The 20,819-nt window shown below is 41.6% G+C and overlaps 1 long non-coding RNA gene across 1 annotated transcript; it reads left to right on the forward strand.

Moving 5' to 3' along the window:
• The first annotated feature begins 3,308 nt into the window (after nucleotides 1-3,308).
• Nucleotides 3,309-20,045, forward strand: LOC108492739. The gene is made up of 4 exons (XR_001873205.1): nucleotides 3,309-3,585; nucleotides 4,584-4,710; nucleotides 16,734-16,929; nucleotides 19,686-20,045. It is a non-coding gene; the product is annotated as an uncharacterized LOC108492739 (long non-coding RNA).
• Nucleotides 20,046-20,819: the final 774 nt, after the last annotated feature.

A 20,819-nucleotide genomic window follows, 5' to 3' on the forward strand; every position in this document is an offset into this window, starting at 1 on the left:
TCTAAAGTCATATTCAGTGTTGCATTACTCCTTAAATCTCAAAGCAAGGTGGAGTCCAGCCCATTCCACCGACTGTTGCACAGTGATTGCAGATACACTGCATATACAGCACTGTTTGCTCTGTTTTACTGGGCCAGTGACTGCTTCCAGATTGCCAACCCAAACTCCTTATTTTCCTTTTCCTCCATCTTTCTGAACTGTTGGGGATGAACCAGAAGGCTCTACTTTGCCTGTTGGAAGGATGGGATGGCACTCCAGGAGGGTCTCTCTCACTGCACTGCTGCAGAATGAGTGGGAATCTCCAGAGGGATGTAGCAAGTTTAAGGAAGAGCCAGTGAAACTGGCAACTAAACTGAACAAGGAGGTGGAGGAGTTGATTACCAGGGGAGTCTAAAAACAGAGTCTTCAGTTTGGGGAGGAGAAAGTTGAGGGGGGATATGACTTGGTTTTAGATCATCATGTTGGCTGTGGCAAAGTAGCTGTAAAACCAGTGCCAAACCGTGGTACTTCCCTACACCTGAAGGACGAGGGGAAGCAGGGGCAGGGGGGAAGGATGTCTGAGCAGCCTGGTTGTCTTCTGAAGGGAAAGGATGGACTTCTAGCCCAGACTAAAGTCTTAACAGTTACAGCTGGTTTTCCTACAGCATTGAAGTGAGGCCAATCCTGTTTAATATGCATAATCATATCATCAGTCAAATTTTGGTGTAATTTCAGACTTCCACATTTTAGGAAATTAGTCCCTGAGTTCTTGCACCTATCCCTGCATGGGAAAGTAAAGGATTTGGTAAGAGAATTAAAGTGGGTAACTCTGCAGCTGACAGGATGAATTATCTTATGTGGATTATTCAAGGTTTCATTCTTCCATTTTGTGCCCAGCTTGTCCTTTTTAACCAAGGAAAAAGTGTTCCTTGACAACTGGTATTGTCATACTGTGCATTTAAGGACTTCAAAGTGAATAATTTTAATTCCAGACTTAGTGCCAACCAGTGTTTCCAATAATTAAACTCTCTGATCTCTTCTGACTCCATTTATTTAAATAAATGACTTAGGGATAATGAAATCAATTTGGATTGAAATGGAATGATTTGGATTAGTCAAGTCACTCAGAGGTTGTTCCAGCCTAAATCATCCCAGAATTTTATTGTTTTTTGTTAAGGCTGAAGCCACATAGTCTTTGGTCAAATTAATAAAACTTGGGAAGGAAAAGGAAAGGATGCCCGCTTCTGAAATGTTTCTGCATGCAAGCTGCTACTGGTTGCAGTAGGAAATCTGCATATAGCACTTGTCACCATTATAATTTTCAGATTTCTGAGGACTCGCTCCCTTGCTGCACAGATCAGAACTTCTGTAGATGTGAGTCCTAACACCTGACACTTCTGGCAATCCTCTGTCCTCACTGCAAGTCCCTGGGTCATCATAGAGCCACAAGCTCTTGTTTGTTCCCTGAAGGGGAAAACCTGGAATTAGGAGCCAGTTCCTTAATGTCTACTCACACCACTAATTTCATTACTTCAGTGGAATTACTTGTGAGGGTGCGGAGTGGACAGCGTTAGTTAAGTATGCAAGTTTTCATCCCAATTTATCCAGAGGTGTCTGTGACACTGTCCAAAACCTTATTGTGGATTTGCATTTTCTGTAGGAGCTTTGGAAAAATGAAAACAAACCCAAGAGATTCTAGAAGGATCATGTAATATGTCCTTTTTGCAAACATATGTAGGATTCATCTGTCATTCCCCTGCAGCAGACTGCTCTATGTTAACACTTGTGGTATCGGCTTCTACATCTGGACTGAAGCAGGTTTTCATACGGCAGTAATTATAATACTCTTTCTAGGTTTTTTTTTTCTTATTGGAATTAGATGCACCCAGTTGGAAACCTCTGAATCCACAGCAAGAGTATAGCTGCTTTTTCCACATTAATGAGTAATTAATTTTGAACAGCAATCCAAAGAAATATTTAATTGCTTACCAATAAAGTCAGCTTGCTGCAAAGAAAAATTTCCCTCCCCTTAAAAAAATAGTTTTTATGACAGAAGAATTCTTTATGATGTGAAACATACCTATTTTGGAACAGTGAAAACTTCAATTAAATCATTCTTTCGGGCAAGTGGGTCTGGTTTTCCCATCTTTTGCCTAATATTTTACTACTGCAACATTAGCATTAGTCACAGAGTTATGTCTCTGCTTAGCTTGCCAGAACGTAAGGGTGAAATTCAAATGCAGAGAAAGACTTTGTGGAAACTATTCCTGAAATCAGAGAGGGACTGCATGTTTTATTGTAGCCCAGGCCACTGAGAGAGCTCCAGATGCCACACAGATGCCCAGGCAGTGATGTGTCCATACACACACCTTTGAGTTTTACTTTCCTGTATCCTCATAGGTACAACGAGTAGGCTTGGCTTGGACATTTCTGAAAGAGCCCTCACCCAAACCAGAAGACTTACTTTGGCTTTACTTTTTTTTTACAGTGAGTAACATTCTTCTCTTGTTTCTTCTTGCTGGCCTTTCCCACTGGCTGTTGGATATTGTCCTCAGCCAGGCAACGTTAGTGGCAAACTTGCTCCTTATTCCATGGGGTGATCCCCTATGCATCTATTTGTGATCTCACGCTGTTTTCGCTTTATTTTATGCAACCACCTTTAGTGGAAGCATTTCTGGTTTTATTTACTAATTACCGTCAGGGTTTTATAGTCTTACTGGTACAATCTACTCGAAAGTGCCCATAAGCTACAGCAAATACAAAACATTTCTTTTTACAAAACAATTTTTTTTTCACAAAATGTGGTTTAAATAACAGTCGTAGGCATAGTTCCCTGGGAGAACCTTCCAATTTTTTCATGACAGGCTCTGTTTCCTATTAAGAAATGTGTTCTTTTGATCAAGGTGCAAATCGACTGTTTCTCATGCTCTTCCAACACTAAATATACACTTATTTCAAGACATCCAGAAGCTTCATGTACCTGCAGATGGCTGATTTTTTACATCCCCTTCCTCATGGAGTACCTCACGTTGTGAAATGGCTTCTTTAGTTCCTGATGTTCCTCAGTCCTGGGATTACAAATTCTTCCTGCCCATCTCCAAAGGCACACACAGGGCTGGTGATCTCATATCCCAGAGCTGCCCCGATCTATGGGAGCCCACACCTGCTTGGTTCACCTTCCTTATTGTCTGTCCCAGTCTGCAGCTGTGCTTTGTTTTCCCTCATAACACTTGGCAGTGTTTTTTTATGGCCAGTGTGCAACGATGGCATACAAATGAATCAGAGAGCCAAACCTCCAAAGAAAATTAAGAGAAACAACAAATCGCACCTAGAGAAGCAAAGCATCTGGGGTACTCAAAAGAGAATACTATGGAGGAAGATGAGCTCTTGTTTCCTTGGAGCGTTGGGAGGGATTTACAGAGGAGAAGGAGCGGGGAGGACAAGGAGCGGGGGGCGCTGCTGAGGCCGCGGTGATGGCGGCGCTCCCGTCTCATGAGGCACCGGACTCTCAGCTCTGGCGGGTCCTGCCCAGGCTCCTTGTGGGCGCCGGTCCCTCCCCCTTTCCATGGGAAAAGGGAATGTTGGTTCACGCCACAGATCAAACAGGTAAAGGCTCTGGTTGTGAGGGAGTGATTCCCTTGAAATTCCCCAGCGTGTCGCGTGGGCGGAGGTTCGAGCAGAGCGCAGCGATGGCTCCGTGCTGGGGCAGGGCTGCTGGGTTGCCCCATATAATGCACCTGCTTTACTGCAGCCCTGGCGGCGCTGAGGGGAAAACCTGCATGGAGAAGGTTATCCTGTATTACGCTGGTGTTTGTTCACCGGTGCAGAGCAAAACCCCACCCACAACGCTCCAAGGAAGGGGTTCGCCTGTGGCAGGAGGGTGGTGGTGGCAGGAGGGGAGTTCGCCACAGCTCTTGTACAGCAGGGCTGGGGAGTTCCCGGAACGCCTCGATCTGCTTGTGCCAGGAGAGGCCGAGGGAGCTTTGTGTGTGTTGGCTCAGTCACGTCGCACATTTCTATGTAGTAGCTTAACTTAAACGTGTAACTTTCATCAGTGGCTATATCTAAGTCCTTACTGAGAAGGCCAAGTTCAGGCTAAAGGCTTACATAGTAAGTAATAACTACAATTTAAAATCAAGTTTTGGAAGGCATATATGGCACTGGCTTTCACAGTATAAATCAGGCCTGTAAACATGTTACCCATGCTTAATGCACCTTTATACTTGATATCCATTTTGAAAGTTCTTGCTTTCAGACTATTTTTACCATTTGAGAAGTCTAAAAGAAAAAAACCCACCAAAACCCAAACCCAACAAAAAACCCATGTAACTTAAAAACAGGAAACATTTAAGACTTAAGCCAAAATACCTTTATTTTTTTAAGTAATTGAACACAGTTATTCGTGGCTTTGGATTCCTTGGACCTAAATTTAGCTATGATGGATTTTTGGCCCTAATGTCAGCCCTGTGAGACTTGTGCTTATTCATGCTGAACTTCTTCAGTCTGAGACGATGCAAGGTCAAATGAAATCTGACTCTTTCGGACCAATTTATGTCTTTACAGTGCTTCTTACTGGCTAAACTAATTTGGTTTGTTTACACCAGCTTCCAAGTTCAAAAGTGAAACTTTAGAAGAAGACAGTTAACCAGTGGAACAGATTGCCAGCAGTGTGGTGTGAATTTTCCATTACTCTCAGTCTAAAACAAGCAAGTTTCTCTAGAAAAAATCCAGGTGGGTTGTGTTGAAGAAATTCCAGTGAAATGTCTGTTTGTGCAATAGATAGTCCAAATTGCTCTCGGAGCCACAGAATAGACTGGAGCTCAGGAAGGCACTTGCCTTCTAGGGTAACCAACTCTCAATCTGTCAGGTGAAAGGACCTAATACTATAAGAAAGGTCACTGTAGGCAAGAGATTGTTGTGCTGTGAGGACTGTCCACACTGTTTCAGTATGACTGTGTTACCTTCAGTTTAAAGCTCTGTTTTTGAGGACCTCTCTGCATGAGAGTTACAGGTATTTATATAGTAATATAAAGAAATTAACTTCTTTGTGTAACTGTAGGAAAAGGATCGGTCAAAGATATTTTTATACCAAGTTTCTAGATTTCCCCTTCTAATCTCAAGCTTGTCAAATTGATTAGTGATTATGACAGTGTTTAAATCATGCAGATTCTAAGTAGACATTAAATAAGCTAGCTCTTAGTGGGTGATTCATGGGACAGGGTGCTATAGTTGTTGAAGCTCAGTCAGGAAGGCTTTGTTCAATACCTGACCTTGGGCCCACTGAGTAAAATCAGGCAGTTAATTCTCTTCTTGCCCTGGTTTTGTCAAATCAGTGGTTTTACAGACCTTTTTTGGACTTGAAATGTTTGTGATGTCTGAGAGCTGTTTGAATTATAATCCTGTGGAAGTACAGTCTGTGTACAGATTTGGTTTGCATGATGTCTCCAGTGCTAGTGTTCTAGAGCAGCATGTTATAACTATGGCAGTTCTAAAGTGTAGGTTTTTTTCTCTTAAAGGTTTAAACCTCCCTGCTAGAAAAAGGGTGTTTCGTTTTCAGACTTCAGTGAGAGAATGAAGAAATGAAGAACCTTTGCAGAAAAAGAGCTAGAATGTATCACAGTGGAGTGGGATCTCCAGCATGGAGACCTAGAGGAAATGCAGTAGCTCAGAGCTTAGGAAGACCCAGTGGGGAACTTGTAGCAGACACACAGACTTACTTAGGATTGGTCATAATTCAGTTTTCACTTAATGTATTTCAAATGTGATTTCCTACATTTTGTCTTCTGATACATTCAAGCACAGCAGTTCTACAAGATTCACTTTGTCCATACCAGACTTTGTACTCTTAAATATAAATCTTCTACATCTGACTAATAGAGAGCCTCAGTCGAGAGAAATAAATTTGATGGAAAAACTGGAAAGTTGCAAAGAAAATGACTGTGGTTGGAGGGCTAGTGTTTCACCCAGTTGATTTAGTTCCTTTTGGAAAGATGTGCAGTGAGAGGCAACAAAAACACAGGCTAGCTCCCAAAAATGCAGTGAAATTGTACATTGAACTGTGATTGGAATTCAGACTCAGAACCTTGCAAGATGTTCATTCCATGGAAGAAAAGCAACACGTGATCCCAAAAGCAAAACCGTGAGTATCTCTGGCAAAGGACAGTGTGTGATGTTTAGCTAGAATATCCCAGCAGTGCCACTCTGGAATGAAAATTCAAAAAAACTTATCATTTTCAATAGGATCCTTGTTAAAAGCATAAAACACTCATGATGATGTTGAAGGAGCAGTTTCTCAGTAGGAGCAGGAATGAGTCACTGTTTGGAAAACACATGCAGAACTGATGCAGTCAGAAGTACCTGACTTGGGTATAAGTGAGCTACATCTTGTCACAGAATCACGAAATAGTTCAAGTTGGAAGGGATTTTTTAAAGGTCATGTAGTCCAACCCTCCTGCCATGGGCAGGGGCATCTTCCACTAGAGCAGGTTGCTCAGCAAGTAGAATAATCAAACTGTGTTGAGAGGGGATAATCTGTAGGTTTTGAGTGACTGGTGATAAAATTGTTCAGCCTGAGCAGTGACTGAAATGAAGAGGTCAGACTGACATCTTTCTCTAGGGATAATTTCTGGATCATCAGAAGTTAATTTTTAATTCTCCACAAAGTGCTGTACCCTCAGGTAATACTACCTGTGTGAATAGGTACTGCGTGTCTTAACATAACCAAGCTCATGTTTGAGAGGCTGGTTTTAGTATCCTGATTGGGAAAATAAGATCTTTTCCCATAGCATTTTTTATGTATGTGTGAGCAAGATCAAATAGCAAATTTTATTCACTAGTTTAGAATGCTACCCATTAAACAGGATTACTGTGTATTTTACAGCTTACAAAACTGTCTTGTCAGAAAAGTGGCATTTTTAGCTTTCCGTTCCTTGCTGAGAAGTATTTTACAAAATACAAATGTGTAAGAAGTAGTGTACTGAACAATAAGTGAGAATTGAATTAAAATGGCTTTGCATTTTTTTAAAATACCCATTTTAGTAAAATTTTCATGAACGATTCTAACGTTTGCAGAAGTTCTCGCTGAACCAGTGCTTGTTGATTATATTAATTTTTCTGGACCATGGTAAAACATGAAGCCAAAGCTCCATGGGCTTCAGAACACTTTCCTGTGTAACTAGTGAATTAAGTGCAGAAATATTAAAGGACTAAGCATTTCTCTTGATAGTGATAGTGACCAAAATGGCAGTGGAAACATTCATTCTGTTGTACAGCCATTGAAATGAGCTCTCAGGGTGACTCTCTCTGCCCTTTCTGCAGTGAGCAAACCAAAGTTAATATCCTCATAAACAAACTGGAAATTTGAATGCAAAGCTTGTCTAAGCTGGAGAATGATGCTTCTTCCCCTGTACAAGTCTGTGTTGAAAGTAACAACCTGCTAAAGGAAGTAAATTCAGAGCTGTAATTTGTAGTTTATAGATACATTTTTTTTTTTTAGCCTGTCCCTTCTACTTACCCCTTTGTAATAAGTGAGGCTACAAGGGAGGATGCAGGAAAATGCATTCAGAAGTTTGGAGTTTAACCTCTTTGGGGTTGATAACAGATTCACATTTGACTGCAGAGAAGCCAAACCTTTAATTTTGCCTTTGTTTTGTTTGTTTGTTTTACTTGAATGTGATGAAACCTGAAAACCCATATGAAAAATATGGGTTCTTCTGAAGGGAATGTACAGAAATATTACTGATGTGTCCCTCAGCACTCTTTCTCTGCCCTCCACTCCTCTTACACGTGCATGTTGCTTATTCTCTTAAACAGGTGAGGACTTGGCAGTTTCACGAGCCTGACAAAAATTCCACAGTTAAATTAATAATAAAAGCCAATTTCTTCAATAATTAATCACGAGAAACACTGGCATTTCTCTGAGAAGACTTTTCTCAGCTAAAGAGAAATGTGTAACGCAGATTTCCCCGATGCAGAACGAATTTTCATTGCAATGTGCTTCTATTTTAAATTTTGGACATTTGTCCATGACCTTCTTGTTGATTGAACACTCTGGAATATTTTGTCAGGTTTTCCAGCATTGTTGAACTGAGTTAAAATGTAATTGACTAAAAACAAATAGAACAAACCCCTCATCTAATAAATGTCAGTTCATGCTGACTGGAAAGAAAACACCTTGTTCCTGCCCTGTGACCCCGGTGCTTGTGTTAAAGCACAAAGTCTCCAATCATACAAGTGGAACATAAAACCTTTCACTGTTCACTTTCTCCATGTAACCAAGCAGGTATGTGGGAGTGTGGGCAATATAAGAAGCTGGCTTTCTGTTTATGTAGGAATTTGATAGTGCACCTCACAGAGTAGCCTGGTAAAGGCTCAGCCAAAGATAAGGCTCGTTACTGGTGAGCACATGGATGAGATCCTATAGAGTACATGAAGTTAAAGACTGCTCTGGACTTGGGCATGTCTGTGTGGAGCACAGGGCAGACATCCCTCTGCTGATGGTGGCCAGCGCTGTGGCTCCTGAGCTGGCAGAATTCTGCCTGACTTGGTGTGCAGCCCTGCCCTGCTTGTCAGCCCTGCTCAGAGACCTGCACCTTCCTGCAGAGCACTCCTGAACTCCTCATGCAGCGCTGGAGTGGTCCTGTTCTTCAGGAGACATCCTGGAAGATGATGGCCATGATAACAACATTGTGATAGATGAGCCGTGACTGGCATTGCTGTGGAGACCCTCTCCCTTACAGGGAACTTTGTGCTTTGCCATATGCTGACACAGCTTTATTGGCTGGGATGGACAGTGCCTGTTCTTGGCTCTTGTTTCTTCTTCTTTGGAAGTCTATGTAAGTAAGTGTTCACGCCCTGTTTAGTTTATAGTCGGTCTTTGGAGACCCAAGTGGTTGCAAAGAAATCCAGAAAGAGGGTCTGGTTACAGCTGTATTGAAGCACTTCAGGAGCATACTGATGAGCAGAGGATGAAACCCCAGATTTGTAAGCGAGGATTAAACAAATGAAACTTTCATTGTGAATATCTTCTGTTCTTGGGTTCAAAGCCCCTCTCCAAAATCCTTGGTGTCGAGCGTAGTGGCAGGCAGGTTAGTTTGCCCTCTCGCTGGCAGTGGGGGATGTGTCAGTCCCGTAGGTATCCTGCTGCTTGCTTTTCCAGTTTTCCTCTCAGTGTAACTCACTGCTTCCAAGCACAAGCTCCCGACCTTCCCTTGTGCACCCTGCCTTGTTGTGCGCTTTCTCCTGTGCTTTGCACTTTCTGTTTAGACAATAAAAGGACCGAAGGGAAAACAATGTTTCTTTGTGTTAGAAGTGCGGCAGCCTCACATGTCAATATTTCTTTTCCCCCTATGCACTCTGACTTCGTTTATTTTTTTAAACACTTTGGCTTCTTTTGAGGAGATTCGAGTTCCAGAGCAAACCAGTTTGCACAATGTGCTCAGCTTCATGTTGCACTGAACTGATCGCATTTGTTATGTCTACCAGCTGATAGAGTTTTCTGAAAATATTTAGCCTGTAATGTAACCCTCCCTGGTCTTCTGTTTTTATTGCAAACATGCAATTAATCACCCTAATTGTTCCAATTACCCAGAGGCCCAAGTGATTATGATAAAAAAAAAAAAATAAATAAAGATAGTGATGGCATGGTGTGGCTGTAGGACTGAGATGAACACTCAGCACAGCCCAGGAATCTTCTGCTGGTTCTTTTATGTCTGGGGAGATGTCCTGGATGTGGCTTGATGCACGTGCTGGCTGTCACATAATCCAGCCTGGATAATCCATGCCTTTCTCCCTCCAAAACATTTCCCCATTTGGCACTACCAAAAAGTATAAACTGACAAATGACTGCATGGGAAAAAGCTGAGGAAATAAGTGCACATTGGCCAAGAAAATTATGTTTAAGAAACATTAGAGCTGTCACTTGCATCAAAAAGAACCAGCATCATTTAGAGGTCACATGTATATATATGTATATATATGAATAATTCTAATTCCTGAATATATCTACAACCAAAATAAAAACCAAAATGCTGTTTCTGTTTTTTGTAAATTAAAACCAGTGCAGATTTTCTCCCCTCCAAGTAATTCTCATGCTAGGAGCTTGAGTCTGTAATAAGTTTCGCTTGTTTGGCATATCCTCTGGCCCACTTAGAAAATCCTTGGAAATGGTTCTAAAAGTAATGTCCAAACACAAACCTATGAGCAGTGATCCTGGTTGGTGTGCCAGGGATTGCTCTGTGCTTCCAAGACTTCTGGAAATCTCCACAACTACTCTGACCAGCTCTGGGGAAAATAAAGCCAACCATGGTCTGAACTTCTTCTCTTTAGAAGGAAATGGTGTTTTAATGTTCCAGAAAAGTGCAAACTGTGTGCTTTGATTTTGCTGCTGAGAGGCTGTTTGAGGAGTTTACAGTGTTCTCTAAGAAATGTATATGTTTTATTTTTTTATATCTATAAATTTATGTGTGTATATATAGATAGGAGGATGTAATTCTTATTTCATATTAGCATTACATCACTGTTTTATCTGTTGTAAATCTGGGTCTCTCCTGAACTGCATTGCTGTGGATGCAGATGGAGCTTGGACTACAACACTGGTCTGAAATGCTGTTTTCTAATAGGATTAGTGAGTCATTTGTGTCCAGATGTGGATTTGTTTGGGGGAAGGGAACCAGGGTGGGGCAGGGAGATGGTATCCTGGATTCAGATCCCTGCAGCATCCTTGGGAATTTTCAGCACTTTGTTGCCCATCTTTGCAACTCTTCCTCAAGCACAGGGAGCTGCAGCTGGAGCTGGAGAGAGCCAGGGCAACTCCTGGGAATGAGCCACTCTTCCTCTCTGTGGCTTGAGGCCGACCCAGAGGTAGCCAATGTTAACAGAGGTGTTTCCATGCTTGGAGAGATGAGGCTGGTTAGGACTTGGGTCCTCAGAGATGTGGGAATGGAGGTGACAGAGGTTCACAGAACCCTAATCACCAGGGAGCCAGCAAATGCAAAATAAACTCAGTCGAAAAAAGTAAGGAGACCCCAGGGTACAGCTGTTAGGTGGCAGAATGCTACCAAGACCAAAAGGACCAAGTTATTCCACTAGGAATTGGACAAAACCATGAGGAGAGGCCCACAAGAGCTGTTACATGCCACTATCCAGGGCATGAGAACAGGGCATTGACTAGGAGGTTTAATTGGTGTGAGCCCAGACTTCCTGCTGACACTTCTCCCTGGAGCAAGTAGTACCTTGGAAGTCTTTCAGCTGGGCAACTATGGGCTGGCTATTAAACTCTGCAATTTCAATAGTTTCAATGAGGTTGGCAGAAGTCAAAGGGTACAATAATCTTTATATATAGGTTTGTCTTTGCTTGCACTCTAAAGGCATCCCTTGCAATCCGCCCTGGCTGTACACAGCTAGCCCATCATCTGACAGAAAAAAAGTAATTATAGCATTACAAATGTGGATGTGTATATTTTATGGGAAAAATTAGTATGCCACCCTGGTTAGTAAATATTTAGAAAGATCTGTAGCCTAGACAATGCTGAGGGACAAAACAAATGCCAGTTAATTCTGTATACTTTGCATCAGATTTCAGCTACAGTCAATGCCAATTATAAAACTGAATGAAGTGACACAGTGTATTAAGGAACATATAATTTGTCATACAGTGTCAACATTGCTGGCATTTTATATTTCTTGAGGTAGGACTTTTTAGCCAAGTCTTGTTAAGTGTCCCCGAATCTTATTTAGCATGTCAAAAAGTATATTCATTGTTAATTCTCTGAGTAGTGGAGAAGCAGATCTTGTGATAGACAGGTTTTGACAATCATAGCTGGGCTAAACCTCTTCAATGGTGGGATTTATCCTGTTACAAGTGTGCAGTGTTTGAAGCCAGCCCTGCTAGAAAAAGCTGTTCACTGCAGCTGAGCGAGTCAAATAGCATTTACTTGGAATAGTGTGTGGGTATCTTCAGACTCTGACCTGCTGTATTCATCACTTCATCTTTAAAAAAAACCAAACAAAACAGAACAAATCACATCCAAATGGGCAGAAATTCATCTTTTCTAAGAACAGATGCAAAACCATAAACTAAAATTATTCTTTATTCAGTGGCTACTAGACTTGGAGTCTGACAGTCCTAAACACATCCTGTTTGTTTTATGTCACTTCTCTGCCCCGTGTCACAAATAGCTGGGACACTTTTAGCACGAAGTGTAAGAAGGCAAAGCAGTTTGACAGCTGAGGTGGCTTTGTCACCTAAAGCTGGGCAGTTCTGCGGGGTTGTGAGAGTACAGACGGGCTGAGGCCCCTCTTTTGGGGCTGTAGGTGATGCATAAAGGCCCAAGTCAGCTCCCCAGCTCCAGCAGTGCTCAGCAGTGGGAGGGGATGGCAGACATGAGGACTGCACGCTCCTCCAGGCACTCTGGGAGTGTGGAATGCTGTTTGTTTTCTGGGAAAATTTGAGATTTTATATTTTTGAGATGATGTTTTATTTCGAGACTTTGTGACGTGTGAGAAAGCATCAGTTGGCACCAGTGAGCATCAGGGCTGTCCCTTCCATACACTTTCACTCCTGCCTCTTTTAATTCACTGGTGCTGCAACATGATTTCAAAGAACTCAGAATATATTTGTCCTACACAAGCGTAGTGAAATCAGAAACCTTTTTTTTTAATTAAAAAGATGAAGTTGTTTTGGCTGCAGTAAAATCTAAGAACAGTGTTTTACAATGAGGGAGAGATGTATGACATGCAGGACTTTTTGCAGTACACTGTTCTTACACAACTCATTAGAGGGCCTAAAAGCCCTTTATTTTCTGGGCTGAGCCTGATTGCTATGTTTCTCCTATATAATATTTTATAAATTCCCATAAAAGAAAGAAACACTAGACTAAATTAACGTTTTGAAGTACTAGGACTTTGCAAATGAGGAATAGGACTTTGATTACTGCCTAAAAATTGCAGTCTAAAATGTTATTTTACATGCTATCCTGAGTCAAGGCTTATTTTAAAAACAACCTTTTGACAGCAAAAGTAAATTCACGGGACTATCTGCATAAGGCTGGATACATTTTGTGATGATGGTTTAAATTACCATCATCTTTTCAGCACCTCCTGATGCCATGAAAGGAAGCTTTCTTCACTGCTTTTCAATGCAGTGAGTCTGGCATGCTGAAATATCAGCCACACTTCCTAGGAAGATTTTCCTGCAAAGCAGATACCTGTAAGTGTAACCAATATCTGAAAGTTTTGGGTCTGAATTCTGTCACCTACATGTTCTGTCTGTGCAAATTCTTCCATTGACACCAACATGGTTTTTTGCACAAAATAACTTTGTAAGCCACAGGATGAAATTCTCTGGGTTACTGCTCTGACTGTGTTTTGTGCTCCCTACTTGTGCTTCAAATAGGAAAGATAGTTAAAAATTCACACAAAAGAATAAACCTCATAACTTGCATTAACTTTTATTTCATTTTTGAAACTTTTTAACAACCTGGTGAATGACAGTGAGCAGGAGTCTTCCTTGCTCTTTGAAATCACAACTGAATGTGGTCCCTGGTTCAAGGAATTTTTACTGAGTTTTCATTACTTTTTTAATTACTCTGTTACTTCTCTGCTTGGCTGAAAGGAAAAAGCTGGTTCTAGTCAAAACACTGTAATTAAATGTACTGTGATGCAAACTCTTGCACAGTGGGAAGACCTGGCAAGTAGTGAGACACTTCACAGCTCAGTGTTTGCACTTGACTGTCTGCTTGTGTAACAGCTGTACCCAGGCACTGAACGAGCCCAGGCTCGGATACTGAATGTGCTGAAGCTTCTTTGAGCTTCTGACTTCACTTATGTTACTGTGCAGCCCAGCCTTTGTGCACGTCCTGCTTAGTGCCCAGCTTTCCATCAGGTACAGTAAAAACTCTACAAAACAGAAAACAAAACCCCTTTCACATGGTCAGAAGTGGAGTTAGTTGTGGGCTTGCTGGAGATTGTCCCTCTGGGATATTGAAAGCAAGGCAATTGCATCACTCACTGTTATCAGATGCTATTTAGAAATCTGGAAGCCTGAAAATGGAGGTTTGCACCTCATCTTTGGCCAGGGATGGATCATCCATAAGACACTTGTATATCATTATCACAAATAATTTTTTGTGCTACAGCAGTGTGTGGGGAGCACAAATTCCAGACCCAGTTAAACCACAGCTGCAACACCACCATCCTTTTGCTCTGAAAAATATCTAGGCAAAATGAACAAAACCAGCAGAAGACTGAAGAGAGGAACTGGAACTAGACTCAAATGAGAGCAGGTTGGTGAGAGCCAAGGCAGCTCATTGCCAGCCTGGATATCACCTCGAGGTTTGTTCTGCATCTGGTTCTGTGGAGTCTTGTTTGGGCAGAAGGAGCTAAGGCTTCCTTAGTGTTGTTCATCACTTTATTGTTTTCAATGAAAAATAGTTCATTTGCTCCTTTTGGCAGCATGCACACAGTAACCTGTTGCCAGCCTTGGTAGAGAACTGACACTGCATTTCCTTGTGTTTTGGATTCATCCCTTTGGATTTTCCCTCTGTGAGGCTGCTCTGTCTCTTTTCCCACCTTTCCCCCCAAGCTTCTGCACAGCATTGCAGCCATCTCTGGGGCTTCTGTTTGTGTTCCTGCTTTTCCCTGGCTCCAAACACCAATGCTGCTGTTCCAGCAAGGAAGCTACCCTGCTGAGAGTTTTCTCTTTGGCTTTCAGATACATCCCTTTTTCTTCTGTCCTTCTCAGTTCTCAGCCTGTTACCAGCATTGTCATCACCCAGTGCCTCTGCTGGAGCTGCTGGTGTCTGTGCAGCCTTAAGCCTGGTTTATCCAGTTTGTTAAACCAGTTTTGCAGCTGATTCATTTCACTTTAGAGGCCCAAAACTGCTGAGCATGGGGCAAATTGCTGCCAGCCGTGGGGAGGGGAGCATCCCTGCCAGCCAGGGGCTGGCTGCTCCCCCCTCCTGACACATCCAACAGCCCAGGAGAAATCACTTCTGCTGAAACTTTTGGTGAGGCAGAACGCAAGCTGGCCAAGACCTTGGGGTTAAAAGTCTTCTTTCTTTCTTTCTTTCTTTCTTTTAAAGTATCATGATGTAATCGCTTAAAAATAAATTTTAAGATTTTGGTTGTATTTCTTAAAAGAAAGATTGCCTTTCCAGCAGCTCAATTTCCCCAGCACCAAACTGGGAGTTAGTTCAACACAAACACAGGAGGAGAGTGTCATGTTCTGAAAAACTGTCTGCAGAACCTGCCTTTTCTTTTCTGGAGGGTTCTGGTGTTGGGTGCATTTTGTGCACGTACTGAACAAACTTCAGGAAACTTGTGTCTAAAGAAACTTTGAAAAACCCCAGTCTTAGATCACAGCCCTCTGTTGCAGGCTGCCTGGGAAGCAATGATCAGTCATTCTGGATGGCTCTTCAGGTGCCCACTTTGTAGGAGTATCTTTCTTGCTGCTAAGCTGGCTCTTGCACTTACAATAATGCACAATACGGTTCAGTGTCACTTCTGTTACCTTCAGGTTTTGGACAATTCCCACTCAGACCCTGCATTTCTGCTTGCTCTGGCTACTTCCAATTGCTCCAATTTATTTTACAGCTCACCTTCCTGCATCAGGAAGGCCACATTCCCTGCCTTTGATGAGCAGGTCCTCGCTAGGACAATTCCTCTGGCATGTCCCGCTCCTTCCAGCCCCTCTATGTCCTGCACTGTCTGTTCCTTTCCCAATAAATCACTGGTGCTCAGCAGCCTCTGCAGTTTTATCTCAGCCAAATCTGCCCACTGGGTTTTCAGGGAGGAGCTTTGCTTTTCTGTTTTGGTCTTTAAAAACTATTTACCTTCAGGGGCAGCAGAGTGTCAGTTAAAATAATAAAGGCACTAATTAATTGACAAGATGTTTTCACTCCAGTTTAATCTGCCAGAATTTAACTCTGCCTGGAGGCCATAAACTGTCTTCCCTTTCCTTTTGGTTTCCATACCTTTCAGCTTTAGCACTTGTAAGGCTTTACTTAATCTAGTGCTTATTGCTGAGGTAGTTTGAGAAGCCAGTGTGAAAACAGACACAAGTATCAAATGCATCTCTCACCTTCTTCAGGTTGTGTCTTTTTTTTTCCTGTTTGAAGGAGCATTTCTAAGCTGCCATATTGTACTGCTGACTGTTTCAAAGACTCTCCACTGAGGAGAAACTTAGAAGAGTATCACGGCACTAAAACATTTTCAGCAATGTTGTTAATCTTTCCACATCGTCTCTGGAAACTTTCTTGAATCATTGGCCTTAAATTAATATTAACTTGCTAGACTGGAAGCAATTCATTTTAGGATAATTTTGACATACAGCTATTATTAAGTTGTGTTTAAATGTTGTCTAATAATATATTCATCAAAGAAAACTCTTAGTAGACATCACAAACTCCCACATATCAGTTCCTGACTTCCTTCCACATATCCGTAATCTTTTTTCCTCCATCTCTCTTGCATTACCTGTAATTGCCTCTTGTATTGCCCCCAGTGCCAATCTTGTCTCTTCTCAGATGAGCATTCAAAATTTGCTGGTTTTGATATTTTGAATAGTTAGTGACTTTAACTGTTATTTTTAAGTAGTTGTTTGAAGACATGACCAGGTAATCTGAAGTGATGGGTAAAGTGATGCTTGAGAGTGTTTGTACATATGTAGAGAAATAATTATAATCAGGTGAATATTACAGCTCTTCTCCAGCAGTGTTTTAATGCATTACTGTGTCTTTCCCTTGCTGAATGTGTAGTGAGTGAGAAAAGTGGGATACCAGAAGCTCATGCAGCTGCACAACCCTGGGGGACACCTTATAAATTGGCTTCTGACCCCCAGCCAGCAAAGTGGGAATTGCCCAGTGTTCTTGGGACCACTGACCTGCAGCACCTGCCCGTGGCATCAGGAGAGTGCCAAAATCCCTACAAGGCCAATGGCAAAGAACTGCAGAGGTACTTTTTTAATTTTCAAACTATTCATTATGGTAATAATTATTGTCTGTACTAATAATAATAATTTGTATGTGGAAAAACAATCTGTGCAAGTGTTACCCATTTCTCACTAAACCCCACACAAATCTGCTGCTGTAGAGGAGGAGGTTTATTCACATTACGAGTGTTTAGCCTTCCAAAAGGTCACCTCTGCTTCAGGTAGGGGCCACAGGAATATTAAATGCAATGAAAGTGAAGTAAATGTAGTATATTGTATGGGATAAGCAAAGGCTGTAGTGTACACCATTAATGTAGTGTGGTTTTCATTAGCAAAATATCTAAAAGGGAATTGGAAAATAACATTTAACAACTATTGCCCTGAAATCAGTCATCAGTTTAATTAAATAAACATAAGCAGGAAGTTGAAAATGAGATCTGAAATCTTTAGTAAGGAGCACCATAACCGGTAAGATGCCACATCAGTGTTGGTAATTCATTAACGATACCGGGAGAGATCACATAAAAATGACAGTTTCTGTTTCAGAAAGAAGTCGACGAAATGTTGGAAAATGTGTGCTGCTGAAAGAGGGGGGATGTATCCCCCTGTGACAGCACAGTGACTTGAGAGGAAGCTTTTCCAGAGACCCAGATTAAAACTGAATCCCTGCTTGGGGCTGTGCCTCGGGCGCTCTATCCAAACCGCGGTCCCCCATACGCTTGTCCTGGTATGCTGAGCCCTGGATTTGGGAACCAGCCCTCCTCTGGCCCCTGGTCTGCTGTTCTTTGCCCCCAGGCAAGGCAGATGTCTCACCGACTGCATTCATGACAAGATCCAATAGGGAGAACAAACTCTCCCAAAAATTCAAATGAGTTTTTTTGGTTGTTAATTAGTGTCCCTAAGTAGGACATCCAGGTATCTCCAGGTGACAGGTACCCTTCACTCTGGCAGAGATGGGCTGTGAGCATTTTGGTTTCTGTTCACTGTGACACTGTCCCTCTGGCACAGTGAACCTTACAAGTGCTAATGAGAAAACTCATGCTCCTACTAAAAGGCATTTTTAGACTCTGAACTCTTCAGAGAGCAACACTTGCTGCTGACTTAGAGCTTAAACCACCAGCACGTTGAGGGCAGAAAATGCCCAGAAGGTGAAGCAATATTAGGAGCCTGAAGGGGAAAGGCAAAAAAAAAAAAAAAAAGGCAAGGAAAAGAGGAGATAAAAGACAGAATAACTGTAGGAAGCCATCTGACTGTGTACAGCATACAAAAATGCCAAAAATGCCAGGGGAAGTACCTGCAGTTTATAAATTTAAGTATCTCTTGCTTTTTAAAGAAGAGAAAAGCTTAGGGCTGAAGTAAAGTACATGTGAAAGTGAAACCTTATTTAGTTGGCATTGAGCTGTGTCCTGGTGCCCTACTCCTCCATCAGACTGTGAGTGGGATTTTGTGCCAGGAGCTCATTCAGTGCCTTGAACTATTCAGCCTGGGATGTCCTGGGAAAGGGGAAGATTATCACACTGTCCCCCAGATTGCAGAGCCAGTGCAGGATGGTGCCCAGCAGGACTGACTTCCAAACAGCTCACAGACACTTTGGGAGCAAATCCCCAGAGCTGAGAAATGCTTTTGTCCAGGCACGTTGTCCTTGCTCTCCTGGGACATGATCCCTAAAGGATCAGCGAGGAGGTTTGGGGGAGCGCTGGGAGATCTGCTAAACTGCATTAGCTGTAAAATCCCATAGACAGAGGGAAAGAGGTTTAATTTTGTGTGTGTTTCCCTCAGTTTAGCCAGTGCAGAACAGCAGGCTGTCCTGATTAACCCGTTTCCCCTGACACAAACCAAATGTCTTGCAGCTTGAGTAACTGTCTGTTGAGTCCCACGTTTATTATAAATTCAGTAGATGAAAAAATTATTTCAGTTTCTATGTTTTTTTACAGCATTTCCCACCAGAGAACGCTCACACTTGTAAAACAATAAATGCTATAGTATAACATAGCAAAACTAGTAAAATGCTCAACAGTAGATAAAATTATTTACAAAGGACCATTATGGTTTCTTTTGGAGAAATAATGCAGCATTTAATTTTAAGGTACATGTGCCAGGCATAACTTTTAGATGGTACAAAAAGGAACATAAATATAGAAGTGCACGTGTGCAGTAAGGTACATTCATGATCTTAATTACTTCTCTCACTAAAAATAATTTGCCTCTGAGTTTCATCTCATCTCTGCACCACCAGTTTCTGAAAAGCAAATTACTTTGCTAAGCAGTTCAAGGGAAAAACTTCAGCATCAAAACTCCTGTGTCCCACTTGGGCTGGTTTTAAAACAAGGTTTCATGGGAGGACTGGGTATGCAGAGGATCAGAGAGAAAGTTGTGTTGTTTTGGGGCAGTGAATGGATCAGGGACATTTCTTCAGTTAAACTAATTTGTTCCCTGACGAGGTTTTTTCCATTCTTGCTGTAATACTGAATTCCAGTGCAAATGTTGACTGCTGCTGTCACAGGATGGTGGTTGGAAGGGAAATACTTGGCACTGCCTCCTGTTACTCATTGTGCAGTCAAGTCAGAGCCAGCTTACAAGATGGGAAACTGCACATTAGCATAAAGAAATTTAGTCCTGGCAGCAAAAGATGCAAATCCATCACCTACCTGACCATTTCAGCCTCTTCTCCTTCTTGCTGGAATAATGAAGGCCAGTGGCTTTAATGGCAGAATGGTCACTGTGTTTCAAGGGGCACTTGAACTCCTCAACCAGCTTTTTCTATTGATGTTCCCCACAGATGAATTTCCACCTCTGGAAAAGCAAAAAACGGAGACCCAACACAGGAGGCTCTGCCACGTACAGAGTCCCCAGGGGTGGCCAGGCAGGTTTGTGTGTTTGCTGTTTGCTGCTGGGGAGCAGTTGTTTTCTCCACTGTGATCCCTAAGTAAAGATTGTTCGAGGGACTTTCAGCCATACTAGAAAATCATTCCCCTAAAATTTAAAATTGGGAGGGGAATAAAGTGACTCAGTAAGAGCTGCAGAACTCAGAACTTTTTTTTTTTTCTTTTCCCCAAAGGGAACTCTACCCTTTTTTATATACTTTGATTTTCTATAACTGCTAGAACCACTTTGGCAAAAAGTTCAGTATTTGACAGTTTTTATTTAGATGTTGACATGTGTTTTTTATATTCTTAAGTTTAGGGAAATGGTGAATTCCTTCTTTTGGATTTTTTCAAATGTTTAAGTTGTAACTGTTGGAATCTGCTGGGTGTTTAAAATGGATCTGAGAAAGGAAGTAAGGCATTAGTTTTATTGGGAAAAAAAGAAAAAGTATTTTGAAAGTTTCTTTAAACCAATGTTTTTCTGACATAATATAGAAGAATGTAGCTATATTGATTATAGTGTTTGAAACTGTCTAATATAAATGGCAATTCAGCAATAATTGCTGCAGTGAAATATTTTGTATTTATTGTATAATAAATGTTTCATAGAAATAGCATAAAATATTTAGAGAAAATAAAATAGGATTAGAGGGAATCTATTGCATGGCTAAAGGTTTTATGTGGTGCTAATAGTATTTAAAAAAAAATTTGTATTAAATAGACTGTACTGCATTTGTATTTGCCATAGACTGTGAACAAAATGGATATTTCTAAAGACAGACTTTTATCATTGTCTGAGGAAACCTTTAGCTAGCACCAAATTCATATTCCCTCTTGCAGTTAATCAGAGTCTTAATTAAACAAAGCTGAGCTGGATAGGGAAGTCAGTGAGATAATTTTAGACCCTTAATCCGTGGATATAAAATCCTTAATCCACGGATATAAAATCATTTTCTAAAATTGGGAGTGAGCATGTTAACATGCTTTACGTGGAGGGGAACTGAGGCAGAGCAAGACTGCACATTGCTTGGGGCTGTGCTGAGGAAGGG

Source organism: Lepidothrix coronata, unplaced genomic scaffold (genome assembly GCF_001604755.1).
Source record: "Lepidothrix coronata isolate B3197 unplaced genomic scaffold, Lepidothrix_coronata-1.0 Scaffold12, whole genome shotgun sequence".
NCBI classification, from domain to species: Eukaryota; Metazoa; Chordata; class Aves; order Passeriformes; family Pipridae; genus Lepidothrix; species Lepidothrix coronata.